Genomic DNA, 25081 nt, shown 5'->3' on the forward strand with positions numbered 1-25081 from the left:
ATGATGTAAAAGTTGCCTTTAAACGTTATTATTGAAAGAAAAAGTATGAAAGTTTAAGTGTTGCTTTTGAATAAATATGATATATCTGAATAAAATATTGAGGAAGAAATTAAAAGTGATATTATTTCCTGGATGCTTAAACTTTTTTCTGTCCTTGGAGTTTATGCTATTTGTCCACAGTACATGAAATGCTGTAATAAATGCAACCAACTATTTATATCCTAAAACAGATCTATTTCCTGAATTTTGCCCATGAATTATAGATGGTGATACTCTGAGATTATAACTTTCAGAGAAGATACCTACTTGCATTGATAGAATAAATTTCCTCATCTGGAAATTCCTTATATTAATCCCTAGATATTGGATATAAGAAGAGAAAGTGGATCATTTCCTTCCCTTGAGGAGCTAACATTCTTTTGCAGGAAAAATGTTAAAACATTATAAACTCAAATAAATAAATAACTAATATATGAAAGAGAAAAGATAGTACTGATAGACATGGATGAGGAATATAAAATTATCTAAACCAGTCCTTCAAATGATTTGTCTGTTCTAGTCTTTAAAACCCCTAAGAATTTGTGTTGTTGTTGTTGCTGTTGTTGTTGTTGTTGCAGCCTTCCCAAGTATACTATTTCTGATGTTTTATTGAATTCACCAATCTCTTTTTGAAAGAGTCATTCTTTGGCCTTAGGTAGCCTCAGAATCACCTTTTATGTACTTTATACCCAAAAGAAGGTCCCTTTCTTAGACTAAATAACTCTAATTTTTCTATTTGCCTTCATAGATCACATTATAACTCATTTATTCTTTTTGCTCTTCTCTCCACCACTATTTATGCTCTCCCAATGATAAGTCCTGAAAATAGATGCCATCATCATCAAAAACTATTTACTACATTAAGGTCTCAGGTGCAGTACATGTTATTGCTGGGATTTGCACATTATCAAGTAAAGAGACAGTCCTTGCTGTACTTACTGATTCTTGTATTCATGAGTTGTTTGGTAGTTAGTTTTTTCCTTTTGCTTGAAGGACACCCAAGTCTGAGACATTTTATTGTTCACTGAAAAGTTGAAATGAGAATTAAAACATTGAACTAACTAAAAACAGTTCCATTTATTAAATATTTTTGTTAATTTGTGTATTTTATTTATTTGGGTTTGTCCCTCATGATAGTCAAGCATTAGCTTATATTTTCATCAACATTTAATCAGTGGGTAGTTAGTTTTTCCCATACCATTATACCTCTGTTTTTATAAGCCTACTTATGGCCATGTCAATTAATGTAAACTTTAAACTCTCCTATGATTCCCTCAAATTGTTTTTCTTATTCTCCAGCTTCTCTTGACCTGTTCTATTTTGGTTTGTTGGATTCTTGCCTGAATCTAATATCTTGCATTTAGCCACTAAGGTATTAAATTTCACTTAGGTCAGGCCATTGCTCTAATTAATCTAAAATCATGTCAGATCCTTTACTTGCTTTCCAAGGTGTAGGCAATATAGGGTAGTTTGGTATCATCCGTAACATAAAACAGTAAAATTTTAACTAGAATATGGTATTCTGATTGATTTTGTTATGTCACAATCCTTTCTGTTTTAAATAATTCTAAAACATATTTAATGTTAGTAAACTCTGATATAGTAAGCATCAAAAAAGTATAGGTTTTGCTCCCAGGATCATAATTTTAAAGTTTATCACCATCACTGATTATTATATACAGTATTATATGTATCATAGGATGTAAGTACTGAAAGGACCCCTCAAGGTTATATACTTTAATCCTCCAGATGAAGGGTTAAAGCCCAGAATGGTAAACTTATTCACTTAAACTAGCTTATGGAAAAAAACTTCAACCAAAACATGAATCTTCTTATTTCTGGTTCAATGAACTTTTTACTCCAAACAACATTGTCTCTGCTAAGGTATATGATAAAAGAGATTCTGTATGTCCCGTGATCAATGGCATATTTTATGAAAAAAATCTCTGGTATCACTTCATTTATTTGTGTTTGTCACTTTCTCCTAAAGAGGAATGAAATGGAGGAAATGCTATGGGAGATTCCTAATTTATATTTTTATATTTATATAATTTATATATATATATATATATATATACATATGTATGTATGTATGTATATAGGTCATTGAGATTTTACACACTGAGGAAATTTCTTTCTGTAACCTGAATTTTTTTTGTTAGACTGAAAAATTAATGTAGCCTTACAATAGAATCTAGGTGGCACAGTGAATAGAGGCTGAGACTGAAATCAGGAAGATCCATCTTCATGAATTCAATCCTGACCTCAGACACTTAATAGTTGTGTGATTCTTGGCAAATCACTTAACTCTGTTTGCCTCAGTTCCCTTATCTGCAAAATGAACTGGAGAAAAAAATGGCAAAGCACTCCATTATCGTTGCCAAGAAAACCTCAAATGAGGTCACAAAAAAGTCAAACGACTGAAAATGATTGAATGAAAATAAGCATAAAATCACATTTAATAATTTCATCAGTCTTGAAATTGTTATGCTGAGAAGCTATACAAAGTTTGGGGGGGGGGGGGTTTTGTTGTTTTTTAAGGAAGTTCTTTATCCACTTAATACCAACTATTCAGAAAATATCACTAAGGACAATAAAAGCATAACCATATTTATAATTATACTTATTTTATCAAAAAAGAAAGAAAGAAAGAAAAAGAGAGGGAGAGTGTTACAGAGGCAGAGAGAGACAGATACAGAAACAAAGAGAAACATCCTGTATGTTTACCAGAGTCATGAATTTGAATTTCATTAAATAAAAGGTAGGAAAATGTCAGATTGGGGAAGTGACTTGCTACCAACTGTATCTTATGACAGTCTTTGAACTCGGGAGAGCTCTTAGAAGAAACCCATGACTTAAGGAAATTATGATTGCCAAGAGACTGAGAACAAAGTAGCTGCTGACAATGCAACAACAACTGATAACGTTCAAATTAGGGAAGCAGATGAGGACAAAAAAAAAAAGCTCTACTGCTTCTAAGATTTAGCTGCCATTGTGTTGAATCAATATTCAGGGATTCCAGGAGGGGAAGAAATGGCATTAGGGCTGCCATGGGGCTTCCCCCATCAAAGTAATCAGCAGTGAAAGTCTGAGGATTCCCCAAGTGCAATCTCATATGAATTCCTGCTGACCTGATCCCTCCTCCCAATGCTCAGACTCATTGATTTCCCTCAAGTTGTTCAAAAATGATTGTAGAGAGCCCAGAATTCTGAGGTTAGTCATTGTGTTTGCTTTGATTCTGATTAGGATTAGGGACAGAAAAGCTTATTCTTTATGGAAAAAAAAGATTTTGAAAATCAAAGCCAACAAGAAAAAGTATAATAAAGATGATGAATGAGAGATAATCAGGACCACTAAAAGGAAGGTGGCGGTAAACAAAAGAGTATATATGAGAGATAAGAGTAATGCCAAATGGGATCATTTGCAGTTTTTTTCAAATTTAGCCCCCCTGGGCATTTGCTCATGCCATTCTTTACAACTAGAATACCACTGGTCCCACATCTCTTCCTTCTGAAGTCATTGGGCTCATAGAGCTAAATTTTCCAAGACCAAATACATAAAGGTTAAAGCTTTCATGGAGCTTTCCCTGATATTCCCAACCAATAATCATCTCTTCTTCCTCTGATCTCTCATAATACCTTTTGTACCAATCATATTCTATTTTGTATTAGAATTATTTGTCCACTATACTTAGTTTTTTTTCCCCTAGATTATAAGGTCCTTGAAAGTAGATGCCATGTCTAACTCATCATAAGATCTCCAATATAATAACTATCACCAATTGCAAGTACTTAATAATAGCAGTACTGAATTTAAATAGTTACCAAAACTTCAACCATATGGATTATGTAACAAGGCTTTTAAAATGGCTATGACCTTTTATATTTGACTTACAGGTCATGTAGGGCTTTATGGATGAGAATTATTGATATTATTTTAAGTATTAATAATACTATACTTGGTCACTACATTGGTCTCCCCTCATGCAGTTTAGAACTAGGAAAAATCTTGGAATTCACATCCTATTGCTTCCTCTTGTTATAGTTGTATAAATAAAAATCATATAGGGGAAGCAACATGTCCATGATCACAGAAGAATTATAGAACAGAGTTGAATGTTATAACAAAATCCAAGGCTTTTTTCAAGTGAAAGAACATGAAGGAAAATCCTTTAACTGAGGGGATTCCTTTCTGGTACGTCTTCTAAAACAGAACTTTTTTTCCTTGATTTATAACAACAACTGATATTATTTTTTTTCTCTTCTTTTTTTTATTATAGCTTTTTATTTACAAGATATATGCATGGGTAATTTTTCAGCATTAACAACTACAAAATCTTTTATTCCAACTTTTCCCCTCCTTCCCCCCACCCCTTCCCCCAGATGACAGGTTGACAAATACATGTTAAATATGTTAAAATATAAGTTAAAAACAACATGTGTATACATGTCCAAACAGTTATTTTGCTGTACAAAAAGAATAAGACTTTGAAATAGTGTACAATTAGCCTGTGAAGGAAATTCAAAATGCAGGTGGACATAAATAGAGGGATTGGGAATTCTATGTAGTGGTTCATAGTCATCTCCCAGAGTTTGCTGAGTGTAGTTGGTTCAGTTCATTACTGCTCTATTGGAACTGATTTGGTTCATCTCATTAACAACTGATATTATTAGTAGAAACTTCATTGAATGCAATATGTTTTTTTCAAGAACAGATAAAAATTAAATTAAGAAACCAGCCCAACTTTTTGTCATTGGAAAATTGGAGGGATCTCATATTTGCCACCTAGGCATCTCCTGATGTCTTTTTGTTCTCTATCATCCTTAGGTCAGGATAGAACACTATAACATAGATATAGAGTAATGCAATCTTATACACACACATACATACATTCAAATTTGTTATGATGTTAGTGAGGTGTTGAACTAGCCAAAACTATCTCTGTTATTTTATCCTTTCATAATAGAAATTCTTAACTCTTATATTGATAGTTTTTAACAGTCTCATGAAATCCATAGGCCTCATCTTTGTATAATATTTTTAATGAACAAAATAAAATATATACAAATACAAAGGAAATTAGTTATATTGATATAGTTATTAAATTCACATATATATATTCAATCAGGTTAAAAAATTTTGTATAATGTATGAGCACTTTTCTCCAGTGGATTTGAAGAAAACAAACTGGAATGGCTGATCCAACAAGTTGGCTATATCCCAGTTGTTGTTCAGTCATTTTCCAGTCATGTTCGCCTCATTATGAACCCATTTATGATTTTCTTGACAAAGATACTGAAGTATCTTGCCATTTCCCTCTCCAACTCATTTTACAGGCAAAGAAACTGAGGCATAGGGTTTAATGACTTATCCCAGATCACACAGCAAATTAAATATTTGGTCGGATTTGAACTCAGATCTTCCTGACCCTGGGCCTGGTACAATCCACTGCACTGCCAAGCTTATCAACTGTTTCCCTACAGAATTTAAAAAATTTAGCCCTAGATGAACTTAAATAGTGAGACTTAGAAAAATGAAAGCTAGAAGCTACCTGTGATGGAAAAAAAATGAGAAAATGTCCTCATACTTAACCCTCTCCATTACTCATGTAATTTTGAAGGTGAGCCATTGGGCCATCAGGAGACACTTCATCCAGCCTGGAGCAGAGGCACACACTCCAGACAAATATAGAAGCAGTTAGCCTTACAAGGAAGTGACTTCAAGAAGCTTGAATTTTATCAGCATAGAAGAGAGTTAGAATACAGATAATAATAAACTTACCTCAACAACTCAACTAGCAAAGATACTGCCCATGGGAAGTAGTGTGAGGACTTCAAGGGAAAGAACTTCTAAACCCTTCAATATATGGTCAGACTTGCTTTTGCCATTTTTGTATAATGTGTGTGTTGCTACCATTTTGAACCTACTCTTCACTTGGATAGTATTTGTAGTAGAGTTTATTCAGATTTTATGGGGGAAATTGTTTTGTAGTTACTAGAAATGTTTTGTGTCTATAATGTTTTGTAGAAGATGAACAAAGTTAAAAAAAAAACTTTAAAAATAGGAAGGCTCTAGATTATGATGAGCTTAATGCCAAAAGAGACTATAGTTGTTTTTGCAGGTAATAGAGAGACACTGGGACTCATTGAGGAGGGAAAAAAGGGTAATGATTACCTTAAGAGCCGAAGATAAGAGGGACTGAAGAAGGGAAACTAGTGAGAGAAATACTGCAGTAGCCCAGACAAAAGATAATAAGGGGCTGAACTAGGATTGTTGGATGATCATTAGCTATATCTTTAGAAATATGTCTCCATAGAGTACTCACACTAGAATCAGAAAAACAAATAGTTCCCTTTGAAGGACCAACTCATACTTATTCATGTGAAGCTTGAAGGAGTATCCCAGAGGGGATATAGTACCTTAGGAGCTTTTTCTAAGACTTGTCTTTGTTCCTTACAAAGAAATTCTCTATTCGGGACTCTTCTTGTATAACTTAGTACTATATGGATCCACTACAGAAAATTTAATGTTGTTTACATTCTCTTCTTTGTTTCAAACTAATTGGGCAGTTATAGTTCTTTAAGGCTTATAGACCCCAGAAGGAAAAAGAATAGAAGGAAAAATACTAAGAACTGTGAATCTTCTTTGGGCATATGATGATGAGACTGGAAACTGTAGATTAGTTGTTAGCCTTATCATTGTTAATGAAAAATAGTATATAATAACACACCCTAAAATTATTATGATATTCCCCCCAAAAAAAAAACAAATAAATCTTAGTCCCCTTGAAAATGATGTGTTATTTTTTAGAATTTGCTAGCAAAATCCACTCACTTGTTCCAATGTGACCATTTAAAATGAAAATAAAATTTGATTCTGACATTTTAAGGATAAAATTAATAGTTATTGATTTTTCTGAAGACAAAAACAATTCTAAGGTTAAATACAGTTTTTGTCCTGAGCTTACAAGACTCAACATGAATATAGTTTTACTGTGAAGAAAGGTGTGATCAACAGCAGTGCATAAGGAATTTTTCCCTCTTTAAATTAGAGCTCATATATTAGAACATGCTATGTTTAGTTCATGAAATTTTCTCTAGTTTTTAATGACGAAGCGTAGGCTCACCCAAAAGGCAATGGAGAGGTATGTGGTGGTTGTGAGTAGGTCACACCAAATTGCAAATGAGGAATTATACAGGAGAATCAGATTTTTTTTTAAAAAAGTCATCAGAAAAACATATGACAAAACAATAAGCTGATAATGAAACAAAAGCAAAGGATAATTGATGGATGGTCACATGCTTCATTGGGCTATACACAGTTTCAAGGGATTAAAAAAAATGTCTAGTCATTCCCCCACCCCAATGAGGAAATCATGGAAGACTATTGAAAAGTCACACAGTGTGGGTTTTATATAAATGACAAGGATACCCAGATCAATGAGACCATTAGTGGATTTTCTTATTTAATGATTGGGTAGATTTATGGGGCTCTGATTTTTAAGATTAACAGCCTTTCACCAGGCTTGGATGTAGAGGTTTTCAGTTAAACTGTATGAATTTGCTTATTAAGATTTATTTCCATTAAAAAAAAAATCACTGGTGAGGCAGTAAAAGGTAAAATATAAAAATAGGCAGTTCTGTAAGTTGGGCCCCAAATGACTTTCCATATTTATATACTATGTAAGCTATGTAACAGATTGTGATAACAAAATCATATATAATCAAATTGCTATCTTATACATATAGCAGCTATCATGAACCAACAGCTCTCTTTTGCTGACTCAAGAGTGGGAGTCCTATTTCCTTCATTATGTTTCCTGTGACAGCTTATCCCTTCTGTTAATGGCAATACCTTTGTAACAATCCTGCATCTTTGTCAGTGTGAATGTCCACATAATAAATAACTTTTTACGTAGGTTTGTGATTGATTTCCTCACAGTGAATTTTTCTCCCCAGAGACAACCAATTTAAATAACTTAAGATATAAAAACTAATTCTGGAAATTCTGGATTTTTAAATTTTTGATACCCAGCTAGTCTGATGGTTCAGGGAAGTCACTTTCAAATGAAAAATCTAACACCCCAGAATAGACTTGGTTCAGCTTCCACGTAGCAGCTTCTCGATTTTACTTTCTTTATCCAAAGACTGCAGCTTTTCTCAAAGAGCTATTGGAACAAAAATCTGCTCTTGTTATGTAAGTTTCTCTTCAATTAAGCTCTGCTCATCACTATACCAGTGCTCTAAGCCAGAAGCAGAAAGCATGAGCATCTTTAGATGACAGCAATTTCCAAGCTTTCCAGTCATGAATGTGTATATCTACAAGGACATTGTCAAACACTTTGGGGTATCTAGAGATAACTTTTTTATTGTGTTGGAGAAGGCTGTTTTGTTTTGTTTTATTTTTTTTGTTTTGTTTTTGCACAAAGATAGTTTTGTTTTACCTGTTGCTACAAAAACTTGATGCTCATAAAATTATAATAATGGCATAATGTCACACCAGTAGAGGGAGCTCAAATAATGCATAATTTTTAGGTCCTAGAATAATGTTTGAAGTTATGGGAAGCTGCTATGCAATGGTGGAAGTTTCTCAACACTAAAGCAAAGAAGGATGAAGATTAGCAATGTAAGGGATGTTCCACTTACTGTCAAGTCCAAAGGAAATGATGTTTTTATTGTCACTTATAATCAATACCTTGTTAATCCAAAATCCTGAGTGACTGAACTGCTGTGGGTAATAGAGTTTGCCAGTTAACTAAGTAATAATTCTTTAAATACCTGGGATTTTAAAAAATTATGGAAATCTTTGTAAGGTCCAGTGTACATTTCCCTGCCCTATTAACAGAATGCACTGAATGTGATTTTGTCTTTTTTTCTCGTAATGAATTGGGATCTCCTTTACAAAGAGTAGTTACTGCATCATGCAGAGGCATATAGCCAATAGCCAATAAATATTTATTAAGAGCCTACTATATGTCAAGTGCTATGCTATGCTAAGTGATGAAAATAAAAATATTTTTAAAAAGAAAAGGCAAACAGTTCCTTCACTCAACAAGTTAACAGTCTAATAGAGGAAAACAGCAAACAAAAAGAAGCTAAAAATCAAGGGTGAGGGATAAGGAGAAACAGGAATCCAAAGCAAGGGCATGGTGGAGAAATCAGTCAGATCAGTCTCAAAGTGATGCAACCATATGAGAAATAAGGAGATATATGAGCTGACCTCTCACGTTACATGGAAATTGGAATTTATAGCCTCTAACGAAAGGAAGGGTAGTGATGAGATAGTCACAAAGCTGATGAGATCTTTCAAAATTCTGAGGCTATTCCAATAATGAGCTCCCTAAAACATAGTGAAGAATTTAGCAATATACATGCAATCAACATTTATGTCAATGACCTGGATGAAGCTATAAATAAAAGTCTTACAATTGCATGGACTATAGAGGAATAGTTTATACCTTTGAGGATAGAAGTAGGATCCAAAAGTACCTAACTAGTTTAGAATAATATATTGCATATAAGAGTATGTAGAATAAAAGTAAATGTTGAATTAAAAATTATTATAGTTACTAGATAGAAGAGATATAGCCAAGCAACAAATCTTGTGAAAAATATGCAAGTTCCATGAGTCACCAAAAAAGCTAATACTGTCTCAGGCTGACTCCTATTAGACTAGGGAATCTATTAGTCCTACTGAATTTTTTTCCTAGTTAGAACATATCATAAGTATCATCTTTGGTTCTAAATACCAGTTCTGAGAAGGATATAGCAACATGGCAATAGTGGATAGAGGAATGGATTTAGGATCAGGAAGATATACCTATTTCCGTTACTTACTGATTCTATAAATTGTGGCAAATGACTAGATCTTTGATTCTTCATTTCCTCATTTAAAATGTTGATAATAATAACAGCTGTCTCACAAGGCTATTTTAAGGATCAGATAAGTTAATTTATGTGAAGTGCTTTGCAAGCCTTAATATTAGCTATTATTATCATTATCTTGTTCTCATCTTTTTTGGTTAAACTTAGATAGAAATGATCTTGAGATATCACTATCCTGTTTTATTCTTCAATACTTAATGGTCTATGAACAAATGTACAAAGTAGCTGGGTTTTTTGTAGTTGAATGAAAGTATCAACTTTTAAAGTTACCATATTTAATGTTCATGAAAGCATCTCTTGATATAAATTCAAAATCAGGACAACAGGGATGATATTGTTCCTATACATTTTTTTTTACTTCTGCTTAAGCTCTTATCATTTAAAAGATGTTTATTCCATGTAGGCTACTGATTAAGAATATTTGGGTATGGCAACCTTTAGTAAAAAGAAATGTCCTTAAGCATTTAAGAATGAATGTTATATCCTGGCAATTGTGAGTAAACATTTATTTAGTTTGTAATAATTGTCTGTTTTCAATGTCATTTATTAACTGAATTTTTGAGGATATTTTAGGATCTACTTACAGCTTAAGGATTTATAGTCTTCTATAGTCTATGAAAAATAACCAAATTTATTATCCTAATTTTAATTATCATGTCATATTTTCTAAGTTTTCAATTGTTAGATTTTTATAGCCTGCAATATGTTCCCTTTTTTTCTTCTATTTTGAACATAAATCTAGGTTACTTAAAGATAATCCCTCTTGAAATATCAGGTAGAAATAACCTGGTCCTAAAGTGACTTCATAAATCCCTCCATTTCTCCAAAGAAGACCCCTGTTCCATTCTTTCTTTGTTGACATTGTTGGCTACATTCATTTATGTGTCACACTTTGAAGGTCCCTTGATTTCATTCTTGTATCTTTACAGTTTCATTAACTCTATCTAGAGGAAAACATTTTTGTTTATATGTATCAAATCACCTGTGATTTCTGTGTTCCCTGATATGCCATCTCCAAACTTTATATTTTCACAAGTCTCTCACTATGAGTAAAACATACTCCTTTCTCATGTGTAACTCTTTTTTCCTTCAGGGTTCAACTCAGAGAGTGCCACTTCCTCCATTAAACCTTTTTTGATGCTCTTTAGGTGTTAATGCTCTTGCATTACAAAGTTTTCCTTGTACTATACTTTTTTTGTACTCAGTGCTCTTCTCAAATCCCTTAAAATGTAAGCTCCTTGATGAGAGGGACTATTTTGTATTCCTAGATGACAGCATAGGGCTTCGACCATAAACATAAGGACTGGATCTATAATTTCATTGGTACTCTACTTCTACCAAGGCAGGCTGGCACTTTTTCTGCACATATAGCACCTAGAGAGTTGCCTGAGCAATTAAAGGTTGAATGTCTTGGCCACAGTCACATACTTAGTATAGGTCCTAGTCAGAATATGAATATAGATCTTCATGATTTTCAGGATACCTCTTTATCCACTATAACCATGCTGTCTCACTTGTTTTGAATATAGCAGACTTTTAAATATTAGTTGAATAGTATTTAATTACCAATGCAATGGACAACCAGTATTTTCTTGCCAGTTCACTTTACTTTCATTAGTAATAAGATTCTTTATTATATTAGAGAGAGGTCCCCTCACTTTTAAAAAAAATTTCTACTCTTATGTATAGGAAAAGGTTTACTGCAAAGTTGACAAAAGTTCATTATCAAAAGACAAAATAACACTTCTGGAAACACTGAAACATTACCTCAATTTTCCCTAAATTCTCCTTCATGTTCAACTTTCAACAAAATCTAGATCCAAGCAAATTTGAATTTGCATGCTTAATGTTGTATTATATTTGAAAATGACAATATGAGGAATTGTCTTTGTCATAAAATTTTTACTGTCCTAATGACCATGTTTTGAAAAGCATCTATTGGTTTGATCGATGATTGGTAGTCAGGAACATAAGAAACCTTTTACCACACACTATTCTTTTTTTCTCCAAGTGAGTCTCACAATCTCCTAGATGCATTAGGTATTAGTAAAATTGGTTCTAAGGCTCATTTGATTTTATTGTGACACAATTGTATACTAGGTGACTTCTAACATTAATAACTCTTTACTCTTAATTACTATTCCAATATTGGAATACTATTAATTACATTAATTACTCTTTAACAGCCACTTTCTGCTCCTCCACCATCACCCTGCATATAGTGCATATATATGTCACATATGTATATACATGTCTATACATGCTCTCACTATTATTCTTAAAGAGGACCAAAATGATAACACTGTTAGAGTTGAGTTACAGTGTATCCGACTGTGGCTGATCAGACCAATATGAGCTTGGAATGCTCTGTCACAGGTCAGATACAAATAGTCCATATGAACATTTGGGGTGGATTCTCTAACTTTGCACATCTCACTTTTCTTCCGAGCTAATTCACTTCTGCTTTGCTCATAAAGCACAGCACTTTCTCTGATGAGGGCACACCATGCTGGGTGATCCTATGCCAGCATCTCCTTTGCCATACAATCAATTCTAAAGTTCTTAAAAGAGACCTCGAGGGTATCCTTGTATCACCTTTTCTGACCACCTTGTGAGATCTTTCCCTGTGTGAGTTTTCCATAAAATAATCTTTTTGGCAAGCACACACTTGGTATTTGAACATTGTGGCCAGACCAACAGAGTTGTTCTCTGCGATAGAGTTGGAATGTTTGGCAGTTTAGTTCAAGAAAGAACCTCAGTGTCTGGTATCTTATCTTGCTAGGTCATCTTCAGAATCTTCCTAAGACAATTCAAAATAGGAGCAATTCAGTTTGGCATGGTACTGGTATGCTATCCAGATTTTATAGGCATACAAGAATAAGGTCAGAGGCTCTGTAGACTTTCAATTTGGTAGCTAGTCTTGTCTGCTCTTTTATTTGAAATGCAATGTGGTGAAGTAAACAGAACAAGAGACTTGGAGTCAGAAAACTTTGGATTCATATCCCGCCTCAGATATTGATTGACCTCAACTTCTCTTTTGTGTTTTCATCTCTTATCACACCTCCCATACTTACATATAAAAAGACACAGCTAAAAAGAGAGTTCCTTGGCTTCCATTTGGCAAATTGGAAATGAGAACAATGAAAGAAATTTCCAATTAAGATCATAATTATCTTTATAAGGGAAGGAGGGAGGAAGAAAGGAAGGAAGTAAGGAAGGAGGAAGGGAAGGAAGGAAGAAAGGAAGGAGAGAGGGAGGGAGGGAGGAGGGAAGAAAGGAAGGAGGGAAGAAGGAAAGGAAGGAAGGAAGGAAGGAAGGAAGGAAGGAAGGAAGGAAGGAAGGAAGGAAGGAAGGAAGGAAGGAAGGAAGGAAGGAAGGAAGGGAGGGAGAGAAAACAAACTAGTCTATAATATCTAATGTGTCTTTCTTTTTTTTTTTTTTTTTTTTTTTTTTTTTTTTTTTTTTTGGTAGTTGTTGGTTTTTTGTTTGGTTGGCTTTTTTGTTTATTTGTTTTTTAGTTTTTGTATACTTTAAGATTTTGTCATTTTGCTGCAGGGTATTCAAGAATTGCCTCTTTGATTCCAAAGAGGTTTGGGACAGTTGTTTATGGGTTTTATACTTTATTTAATTTTATTTTGCTATTTTCAGGTCCAGAGCAATTCAGAAGGACCAAGCTCCAAGGAGCAAGATTTTACGGTTGTTTTTAGTTTGTTATAGCATGTGGGATTTGGTCATCTTTCTCTAGGGCACAGATATATACATTGTAAAAATTTATTTAATAGCGTGCATAATGTTTGTTCGAAACCACAAAACAATCACACTGTGTGAAGCTAAAGCAATTCACTTTTGTGAATCATAATTCCGTCTACCGAGCTGAAGTTTGATCTTACCTTTAATTATGAATCCTATTTATTACTCTCTAAACATTTCATCCTTTACTCTAATGGCAAGGTTCTTGCAAGAGCTTCTCAAAATAAGAGAAAGCTTTTCAGCTAAGTTTTATCTGTCATCAACTACACAACACAAAGTAAAAAGCATAGAAAGTTTGTATTTACTATGGGATTCAGCCACTGATGGGCTCCACATCTAGAGGAAATATAAAGATGCCTATTTTGACCTCTGCCATAATAAACCCTTGCCTCTACCCTGCTCCAATCACCAATTTTTCTACCTCAGCTGCACCATCCTCTATTTGCCTTTATCTCAGGCATTCCAGTCACTCTTACATAATTTGATTTAGGAACCTCAGTTTCTTTGATGTTCTAAGGCCATCTCAGTTCCCTTGAGCATTTTCCTGAGTCAGAAAACTGGAATCTCTGGTTTCTGTTGGATCACTTACAGGAAGCTATCTCAAGGATCTTGACATTAAAAAAAATATGCTCATTGAAATACCATTCCTCTGATGTCAGCAAACTGGAAGTGAGACTATTCAAAAGAATATTTGAAGGCATTTCAACTAAATATCATAAGAGCAGCAAACCAACTTCCATATTTCTAGCTTTATCATAAAAATGAGTCATAGTGAACTAAAGCAATGGTATCAAACTCATATACAGATAAATTCCTGCAAGCCTCATATTGACTTAGAAAATTTATGTTATCTTTTATTTTCATTTTTCACAATTACACTTTAATCTGGTTGAGCTCTACTCAGGAGTTTTGCAGCCCCTAAATTTGACACCTTTGATTTAATCCACTGCCCTGCTTGGCTTAGGCCTCTATTTGGACTTGACAACAGACTGTTAAGAGAGGAAAGAAAAATCTCTCTTCATAATCAGAGTTCTGCTCCAGATGCCTTCAATTCTTCAATCTTGTTCTTCCTAATTCCTCTTACCTCTTAAAAAAAAAAAAAAAAAGGATCTTCCTTTTAACTGCAAATAGCATCAGAGAGGAAAAAACTATTATGTTATGGTGTTTCACTGTCCCCAGTTTAATATCAGTTACCAAATATCCATCAACTCTATAAAATGATGGATTAGAATAGATGATTGCAAAAGTTCTTTTTAGTTCTTAGCTTTTAATTCCTAAGTATTATGTTCCAAAGCTATGTAAGAAGTTTCAGTCTTTAGCTCCACCTTTAATGAAGAATTTACTATCAACGAAGACAAAACATGTATAAGAAAAGGAGCAAGAACTAGCTGATGAAAACCCAATTTTATGCTCAATTGCAGAGTTCTGCCTGATGCCAACCCATATGGCTGTTTAGGGAACTTGCTTCCAAAAAACCAGAATGAAGGCTCTGACCCTAATTTGGCATGTGCGCATGCTTTCTGTGTCTGTTTTCTGTCCACTTATTGTATGGTGAGAAAAATAATATGGCCACAGTTAGAATTTGCTGCATGTATATTTGTGCATACAAAAGGCACTAGCTGGTCAAATTATTCTGTGTTTTTTTTTTCTGAAGTCTCTCAAAAGTCATATTTTCCTCTATGTTTATTGCATTCAGTGGCATAGGGTTCTAGAAAATCACTCGAGACCATCCAGGCAGCAATGGGGCTACACATGTATGTAGGGAGAGAAAACAAGGAAGACTATAATAAAATGGTGAGCGGAAATCTACAAATAATATGTGCAATATGTGCAGTTCAGAGAAGATACTCAATGTGAATTGGAGTCTGAAGGGAATAAAGTATAAATTGGACTTGGATTGCAATATTGAATTAATACATTTTCTGATTTCTCTTATTTGGATTTCTAAAATATTCTGAGTTTTTTATACAAATATTGATTAGCTACCAATTTCCAATACCTAGCAATAGATAAATTAGTTCATTAGACTATGGTTTTCATAACTTTTCATATTAATAAATTTTAGTAATTAGTAAAAATTGCTAAATAATTTAGTAATTAGTAAATAATTGATATCATCTTTGTGGGTTCGTGCAAGGTTTTATTAATTAAAGTTCCAATAGATTATTTAACTCCTTTTAAGATATCCCCTCAAAAAAAAGATATTGTAATGAAATCCTAGTGAACTAGTAAATTGCTAATAATCTAATCATGTCCATTTATAGTTTGGTAGATGTTTAAAGGCAGAGGAACATATATAACAATATATATAATATGTATAAAACAATATTGAGATGTGTGGTGCTTTGATATGACTTATTTAATATGGATCATTAATATTTTAATATCTTCCTCATACTGAGATTTTCTACACCATACCTGCAAAAATGCAATCTAGTATTAATCTTACAGCTATAAGAAAAGAGCAAGTTAAGATTACAATAAATCTTGTCTGACCTAAAAAGAAATATGAAAATCCCCATTTAGAGTTAAAATTGTTTCAATTATTTTACAAATCACACTAGTCTCTTAAAATGATTATGTTCATTTCATTGATAAATTTGTTGAGATAATGATGATAGCTAGTATTTATATAGTATCTACTATGTGCCAGACATTATACTAATATTTTATAAACTTTATTTCATTTGATTCTTACAACAACTTTGGGAGGTGGCTGCTATTCTTATCACCATTTTATAGCTGAGAAAACTGAGATAGAGATTAAGTGACTTGCCAAGGGCTACATAGCTAGTAAGTATCTGAGTCAGGATTAGAATACAGGTGTTCCTGATTCTAGGCCTAATATGCTTTCTTCTGCACCATCTAAATGCTTCATTTTCAGTTCCTTTTATTCTTGATTGGAGATATATTGTTGATGTGAATTGTGTGGGGTTGATATTGCACATGGGATTTATTTGAGGTATTTGAATGAAAAAGGAAGGACTTTTATTCCCTGTGGACAAACTTCACAGAAAAAAAAAAAAAACATTTAATTTATGCTTTAAATTAGATTACATAACTTGAAAAGAGGTATCAGAAGATAAGTTTAGGCACAGAGAAACACTTTAAGATTTGAGAGGATGGAGACAAAGGAGGAAAGAATTCTAATGAGATTAATATATAGAAAAGAAACAAACTCCATATTGTTTAGTGTTGCAATAACTTCACTGTTCATCTGAAATAATTACTCAATCCCTAAAAAATTAATGCGTTCTCTTTAAAAAATTAAGGTGAGGCATTATGTCCAATACTGTTGAGTATATCAACTATCCTCTATTCTGAAGAAAACAAAATTCTCTTTTTAGGCCATTCAACCATCAGATAGATATCAAAATACTCTGCCACAAATTGAGGTCATAGTGTTAGATTCAAGAAAATTTCTATAGTACAATTAATATCATGTGTAAATTCTCATTGGTTGTTCAGGAAGTTATCAAAAGTATCTGAAGTTTAACATAGTGTAAAAGCTACAGCCTGATAGAGGAGTCCCCAAACAAAGGAGAATAACTTAAATATAAACAATCTAAGTATCACCACTGAAACAAGACTTCCAAATTTGGCTATGGGAAATTTCTTTCACATTTCTGGGACGAAATTTCCTCAAATATAATATATGGAGATTATATCAAACTATGTCTAAACTCCCTTCCAGCTCTAAAATCTTGCTTCTGAAAGACCTATACAACTCTAGGAAAATATGATTCAGAATGCTTAGAAAGGAAAGCCATTTCGCTCTATAGCAATGAATGGATCATGGAGATAAGAGAACATTTAAAGTGTGATTATTTTATAACTACAAGTTCAGGATCAGTTCTGAGAACTGTGATTTTTGTGTTTATTTTTAAGAACTCCTAATCTATATATTTCTGTAATCTGCTAGGATTCACTACTTATAATGTACCCAATTTGTAAATTGGAAATTAATCTGTAAAATATAACCATATTTTACTTTTAAATAAATTTAAAAATTGTGATTGTGAACACTAATAATGAACACCATAAGGATGTTCATTGCTGAATGACTTCTAGGAATCTTTTAATAGAAGACAATGTGAAATTTTTTAAAAATCATATATCAGCAGTAAATTTTTTTGAAGATTATGAAGCAACAAAAAATGGTGAGATAGAAAAACAGCAAGAAAGTGTTTTGTAGTCTGGTCATCAGTGGCAGCAGAAAAGAGGAAAAAAAAGTTAGGACAGGTTTCAAAAGCAGAATCCTACATATAATCTTGCAAATAGCTAAAAGTGGCATCTTTTTGCATTTAGTCTATGATGTAAAAAATTATTGTAATTCCAACTCAGTAGAGTAAGGGGACAAATAGTTGCATTGGAAGAAAATGATTAGAAAATCTCAGGAAAAAAAGCAATATATGAAATCTTATGTTCAATAGTTTCAGGTATTGTTAATCAGACCAACAAAGAATCTAGCAGCCATAATGAAAAATAACTGAGGAGGAAGATACAAAGCAAATAAAGAGAACTATAAATCAATATGCTTAATGAAATTAATTTTAATTGTCAAATTATTGACACAGAAGCTACAAAAGTATATTCAAAAGATTACATATCATGATGAGATTGGATTTATATGAGAAATGTAGGGTTGGTTCAAAGTAAAGAAAACTATAATCATAATAAACAGACTATCAATAACAAAAATAAAAAACGTGATTATATCAGTGGATACTGAAAAGCCTTTTGTAAAAATACAGTGCCTACTTCTGTTAAAAATCGTTAGAAAACATAGGAATTCCTGTACTTTTCCTTATTATGCTAAATAGTAACAATCTTAAACACAGAGTCAACATTACACCTAATGTTACACCTAGAGGCATTTCCAGTAAGATTGTGATGAAGAGAGCCAACAACACCCAGAGAGAGGGCTGTAGGAACTGACAGTGGTTCACAGCATATTATTTTCACTCTTTTTGTTATTTGTTTTCATTTTATTTTCTTTCTCAGTTTTTTCCAGTTTGATTTGATTTTTCTTGTGCAGCAAGATAACTGTATAAATATGTATGCATTGTTAGATTTAACATATTTCTACCATGTTTAACATATATATTGGACTACTTGCCATCTAAGGGAGGGAGTGAAGGAAGGGGAGGAAATTGAAACACAAGGTTTTGCAAGGGTTAATATCGAAGAATTATCCATGTATATATTTTGAAAAATAAAAAGCTTTAATAAAAAATAAAAAGATTGGATTTATTGATTTCCAGAGATGTTGGTCAAAAGAAAGCACCAGGAGGAACCCAAAAAGCTTTGCAACAGAGTTCATTTTTGTTCTACTCATGCTGCTTGCTTTACATTGTTATAATCTGTTGTGCTGGTGCAAAATCAATCGATAAACATTGATTAAGCACCAACTAGTGAGAAGTGAAGTAGCATTGTAGATAGAGTGCCAGACTGAAGTCTGGAAGACCTGAGTTCAAATCTGGCCTCTGACTTTTATTTTCTGTGCAACTCTGGGCAAGTTACTTAACCCTCTTTGCCTTAGTTTCCTCATCTGTAAAATGAGCTAAAAAAGGAATGCTAAACCACTTTAGGATATCTTTGCCAAGAAAATCCCTAATAGGGGTCATGAAGAATTATTCACAACTGAAAAATGGCTAAACAATAACAATGTGCTGGGCATTGTAACAATTGTAGAACTAACAGTGGAAATTGCAGAGAGGCAAATTTCAACTTGATATGAACAGAACAAAAGAAAATAATATGGAAAAATCGGAATGGATTCCATACTAACCAATGTCTTCATACCAAAGATTCAATTGGAATGATCACTTGTCAGGAATGTTGAAGATGGAATTCCATTCAAGAACCGATTAGATTAAGTAACCTTTGTAGAGAAATCAATAAATCAACAAACATTTATTAAGGACTTACTATGTGCCAAACACTGTGTCATGCTCTGAGAATACAAAGAGAAACAAAAATACCCCTTTCATCAAGGATCTTACATTTTGATGGATAAAAACAATGTATATTTAATGCATGTAATAGACATATGAAAAATATGTTCAGAATAGAGATCTACTATCACAGCTTTACTCCAGCTACATTTTAAGTTAAGCAGTATTAAATGAAAATTTGTTTTAATCACAAATATTTACAAATAAATGTATTCTAAATATTCCTATGTATTACAATCATTTGAAATATTTCATACAGAAATTTCTCTACACGATTCAGTTGCTCACAATATAATGTACATTACTTTAAAATTAACTTGAAATAGAAAGAAAATAAATGTCTATTGAGGTACTCTTCAGTGACAAGTAACCATTTGCAGTTCTGTTTATCATAATAGAGACTGGGCTAGTCATTGCTGTGGTGACTTGGCATGCTGTTTTGTGGACTAGCCAATTACTTCTGTTTTTTTAAAAGGAATCACAAATTAAAATAATTATTTGAGAGTGAAAAAATCCAGGAATTCTAGAAGTACTAAGGAGGATAGATGGATGGATGGATGGATGGATGATAGATAGATAGATAGATAGATAAATAGATAATACCATCTCTACAAATTTTAGAAGGTGCCTATTTTTGCTATTACAAAACAATAATATAACATCATATAACTTTTTGCTATTTGTGTTTTTTTAGTTAGACATTATGAGACCTTCTACATGGTCTGAGATCATGCTAATTTCTAGTAGCTAACCCTTACAAATAGTCAAAACCATGAGAGAAATTTGGCAGATGTAGCCACATTTTCCTTTCTATATAGAAGTTAAAAACTCTATATGGAACTCCATATAGAACCTTAAGACTAAGATAGACTTTAAACCATCTTCCATTTACGATGTTCAGAGTTTCTAAATATTTTTCTTTTATCTATAAGGATGATGGTAGAAGGAGAGAGGCTTTGAAACCATGAAAGCCAAAACATTATGCAACATCCCCACCTAGTGACTATTCTGAAGCTCCTAGTCTGCGACCTGATCTCCAGGGCAGCCATAAAATTAGTTTCTAATTAGAAAATGCCACTAATTCTCTATTTATCATCATTGCATAGAGAGAAGTAGCATAAGTATTGTAATTAGCAAAGAACCTAATTGTGATGGCCATCAGTAGTCAGGAGTTTTTTCTGCCTTTCTCAGAGTGACCTGTGTTGTTAACCAGTGACTCCTTTCCTAATTTCTAGTTGACACTTTCTGTCTCATTTTGTCAACTTCTTCCATCTGAGAAATTGAGACAGAAAATTCCCAGAGGCCTTGAGACCAAATGTGGAAGTTGGAAAACCATCAAGTTCAGTCATTTCTTTCATCATCTTTAAATCCTCTGAGTACAAACATCTGAAGGAAATGCTGAGAACATAGAAAAAAAAAAAAAAAACCTTCCCATTATCATATTGTCTAATAAAAAAATGACCTTTGTAATTAGCATTAGATTTTCATCTTATTGTTTTCATACTTAGATCAGGGGACCGCTTCTAATTTGCTTGTCCCTTCTGCAAGAACATATAAGCTGGTTTTGATATTTTAACTTTCAGTGAAAAATCTATTTAATGTTTATTTATTGTTTGAGCATGTGCCAGAGTTTTTGGTGTATTCCTGAGTATGCATCAACTACCTCATGCATATTTGAGAAGGCATCAGCACTTTCACCCTGTTTGAGAATAGAGTACTTCCAGTATTGGAACTTTCATCAGCATCTGTAGTAGATGAGCTTCTTTTATAACAGGCTGCAAACACAGGAGATGGTTGACTGTACCGCAGGTGTGGATTTCTCCCCCTGGAAATATGTACATGGCAAATCAAAAGTTATTAAGTACCATGTGTAATGGTCTGTCTTCTGAGTGTAGATTTAAAACAATCTGCCTAATCAGGATGTCATATGCTTGTCAAATAAGATAATGGTCAAACTACACAATAGTTGTAGATGTGCTTTGGGTATGGTTTAAATTGCTAGTGCTCAGAAACTAGCTTATACATCAGTGAATCTGTATAGATCTGGTGGTGTGCCAGCATATGTGCAGAGATGAATTAGCTCCGCATCAGTAAATTAGTGAAGATGAAATAGGTATATAGATATATAGATATATAGGGGAAAAGCCTAATGGAAAACTGGATAGACAACGGTCTATAGAAGAGATTTATATCCTTGCATCTTTAGGAACTATCTCATCTTTTATGGTATGAAGAATCATTTCATAAAGATTACTAATAACTTACAAATATTAAAATTTAAACAATATCTTTCCAAAAAATTGAATTTAGTTTAACACTTTTTTTCCTACAGCCTTTCTTTCTTTAATATATACCTCAATCATTTGTTCAAAGCCTAGTTTCTGATTTCACTAATATAGTGGATAGAATGCTACACTTGTAGTAAAGAAGACCTGAGTTCAAGTCCAATCTCAGCCTCTTACTAGCTCTGTGATCTTTATAAAGTTCATTAACCTCTATTTGTCTCAATTTTTCAACTGTAAAATGGGGATAATAATGGCACATAATTCCTAGAGCTGATTTGGGAATCAAATGAAATATTTATAAAATGCTTAGCACAGTGCCTGGCACAAAATAGCATTATAGTAAATTTTATTATTACTTATCCTGTGGGCAAAAGAACAATCCTAAAATTTTATTAATATTTAAAAGCAAAATATATTTTAAAAATAATATTCTTAAGTTCTTAATATGCCATAGAGAACATTGGTGGAATTCATTGAAATTATTACTACTAATCACTTTGTCTAAAAGATCAAATCAGATGCTAAATTGGGGATTGATATATGAATGGTTCATTCATACAGTGCATGTTAATGAAGCCATTAAAAGAAGGTTTTGATTAACTCTATCCCGAAAATAGATTTTTACAATCAATATTGGCAATGTAAGTTTCTCTTTAAGCATCTCTTGTTTCCTTAAAGTCAATGACCGGTAACTTGTAGTGTAAATGTCATTCCAAGAGGTCTAAGACTCTCTTTTCTTATAATACAATGATCTAAGTGTTCAGTTATAAGTTCTCCCATCCATCTACTTTTCTACTTCTTTTGCAATATCAAATTTTTGTCGCATGATTCCATTATATTATTTAAACACTTAGCTGGCATGTTTCATCAGGTCCAGTATGTGTTAATATATTCATAGTTTTAAAAAAGCAGTGAAGACTCCATGGTAGTTCCTATTTAAAATATATATAGAGGGTTCTCTGACTCTTAATACCCTCATTTGGACTTTTAAGATGTGTATAGACAGTGGGGATAAAAATGGTTTATGGATGATTCTTTTATCTTTGTGCAAATCTTGAATATAATGCTTAGAGAGTTAGAGACTCCTAGTCAGACCAATTTCTACCTGAACCATGGACATTTTTGATTTGCAGTTGCGAAGTTAAAGTTCACATGTTATCTGGATATAGTCAGTTCTTCATTTTTCATGACAGGTGTAGAGGGTGGGTATATTATTCTCATTAAAAGTTGTCCATATCCCTTTCTCTCTAGTTGCCTGACACTTATCTGTGGTTTTCTTTTCCTTCTTTTTATCCACCCCAATGAAATAAGATCTACTTTTTACCCCAATGGTAAAAACCAGGTCTTATAAAGAAGGTAAAATTCTAATAAACCACTTCTGAATAAGGAGATAATAGGAGAAAGATAAAAATCAATAGTTAATAAAGGGGTTTCTCAAAGAAGTCTTTGAGACTTCTATCCATAATATAAACACTTTTATTCCCATATGCCATTATTAATACAGGAATATCCAGCATAATTTTGACTGACTGAACTCATTTCAATCAAGCAATAAATACTTATTAAGCTCTTACTATGTGTCAGACACTACAAATGCTAATACAAAAAAAAAATTTTTTTAAGATCACGATTCTCTTTGTCTAATGCATTTTTATTTATTTAATTTTCCCACAAAACATTTAAAACGCTGTTTTTACATTTGTTTTTAAAACTTTTGAATTTCAGATTCTCTCCCTTATCCCCACCCACAGCCCTCATTAAGAAACCACATGTGAAGTTATGCAAAACATTTCCATAAAAGTTATGTTGTGAAAGAAAACACACATCTCTCACCCTAAAAAAAAAAAAAAAAAAAAAAAAAAAAAAAAAAACCCTCAATAAAAACAAGACAGAGACAGAGAGAGGACAGAAAGAGAAACAGACAGACAGACAGACAAAAAGAGAGACAGAGACATAGAGAGAGACAAGAAAGAGAGAAGAGACAGACAGAAAGAGGAGAGAGACAGAGAAAGAAGAGAGACGGAGACAGACAGAGATAGACACAGAGACAGAGAGTGGAAAGAGACAGAGTTTCAATCTGTATTTGGATACAATCAATTCCTTCTCTGTGTATGGGTAGGATTTTTCATGTTAAGTCCTTCAGCGTAATCTTGGATCATTGTACTGCTGAGAATAGCAAAGTCATTTACAGCTGCAAAGATCACTATTCTCAAAGAGCTTACATTTTAATAGAAAAAAGAATAAATTTAATAAATATATACTAGTTCAAAGAGGTGGAGAACATTTGCAGTTTTAGGATCAGGAAAGACTTCATGTGGATGGCATTAATTAAGCTGTGTATTAAAGGAAGACAAATTCTATGAGGCACAGGTCAAGCATGGGTGTTTTCCAAGAACCAGAGATGTCTAAGACAAAGGCACAAATATGGGAATGCTTGGGGAAGAGAAGGTGAGTTTGTCTGACTCACAGAGTATGAGAGTTTAGGGACAAGTAATTGAAGGTTGGAGTATCCTAGAGGCAATAAGGACCCACTGGAGTTTATTGGGTAAGAGATTGAAATGGCTAGATCTGTGCTTTAGCAAACTGATTTTGACAGCTATGTGGAGGATGGGCTAGAATAGAGAGAGATTGGAGACAGAAAGACTGATTAGCAGGCCATTACAATCACCTGAGAAGTGATGAGGTCCTGAACTAAGGTAGTGGTTAGGTGACTAAAGCTAATGAGGCCACTGAGAGAGAATGTAGATGAGAGAAATATTGTGGCATCAGATGCTTCAAGAGTTGACAATTGATTAGCTATATAGGTTGAGAGAGAGCAAGGAGTAAGGGGAAGCATCAGGGTTACAAGTCTTGGAAAGTGGAATAATGGTGATGTTTTTGATAGACACATGGCAGTTTGGAAGAGGGATGGCTTTGGGGTTAAAGATAATGAGTTTAGGGAAAAAAGATAATGAGCTTTCTTTTGGATATTTTGTTTTTACTCTATCTGTGTTTTGATATATCATACAGTTTGAAATGTCTACTAAGCAGTTAGTGATACAACCCTGAATCTCTGGGGAGAGACTAACATTGGACATGAAGATCAATAACTTACCTTTATAAAAATGATAATTAAGCCTATGGAAACTAATGAGGCCACTGAGAAAGAATGTAGATAGAGGAATGT

At 33.1% G+C, this 25081-nt stretch overlaps 1 protein-coding gene across 1 annotated transcript in view; it reads left to right on the top strand.

Moving 5' to 3' along the window:
• TMEFF2 (transmembrane protein with EGF like and two follistatin like domains 2) overlaps positions 1-25081 on the top strand; it is a 280237-nt gene that overhangs the window by 28240 nt on the left and 226916 nt on the right. The gene's annotated exons all lie outside the window — the stretch shown is intronic.

This window comes from Sarcophilus harrisii, chromosome 3 (assembly GCF_902635505.1).
Source record: "Sarcophilus harrisii chromosome 3, mSarHar1.11, whole genome shotgun sequence".
Taxonomy (NCBI): Eukaryota; Metazoa; Chordata; class Mammalia; order Dasyuromorphia; family Dasyuridae; genus Sarcophilus; species Sarcophilus harrisii.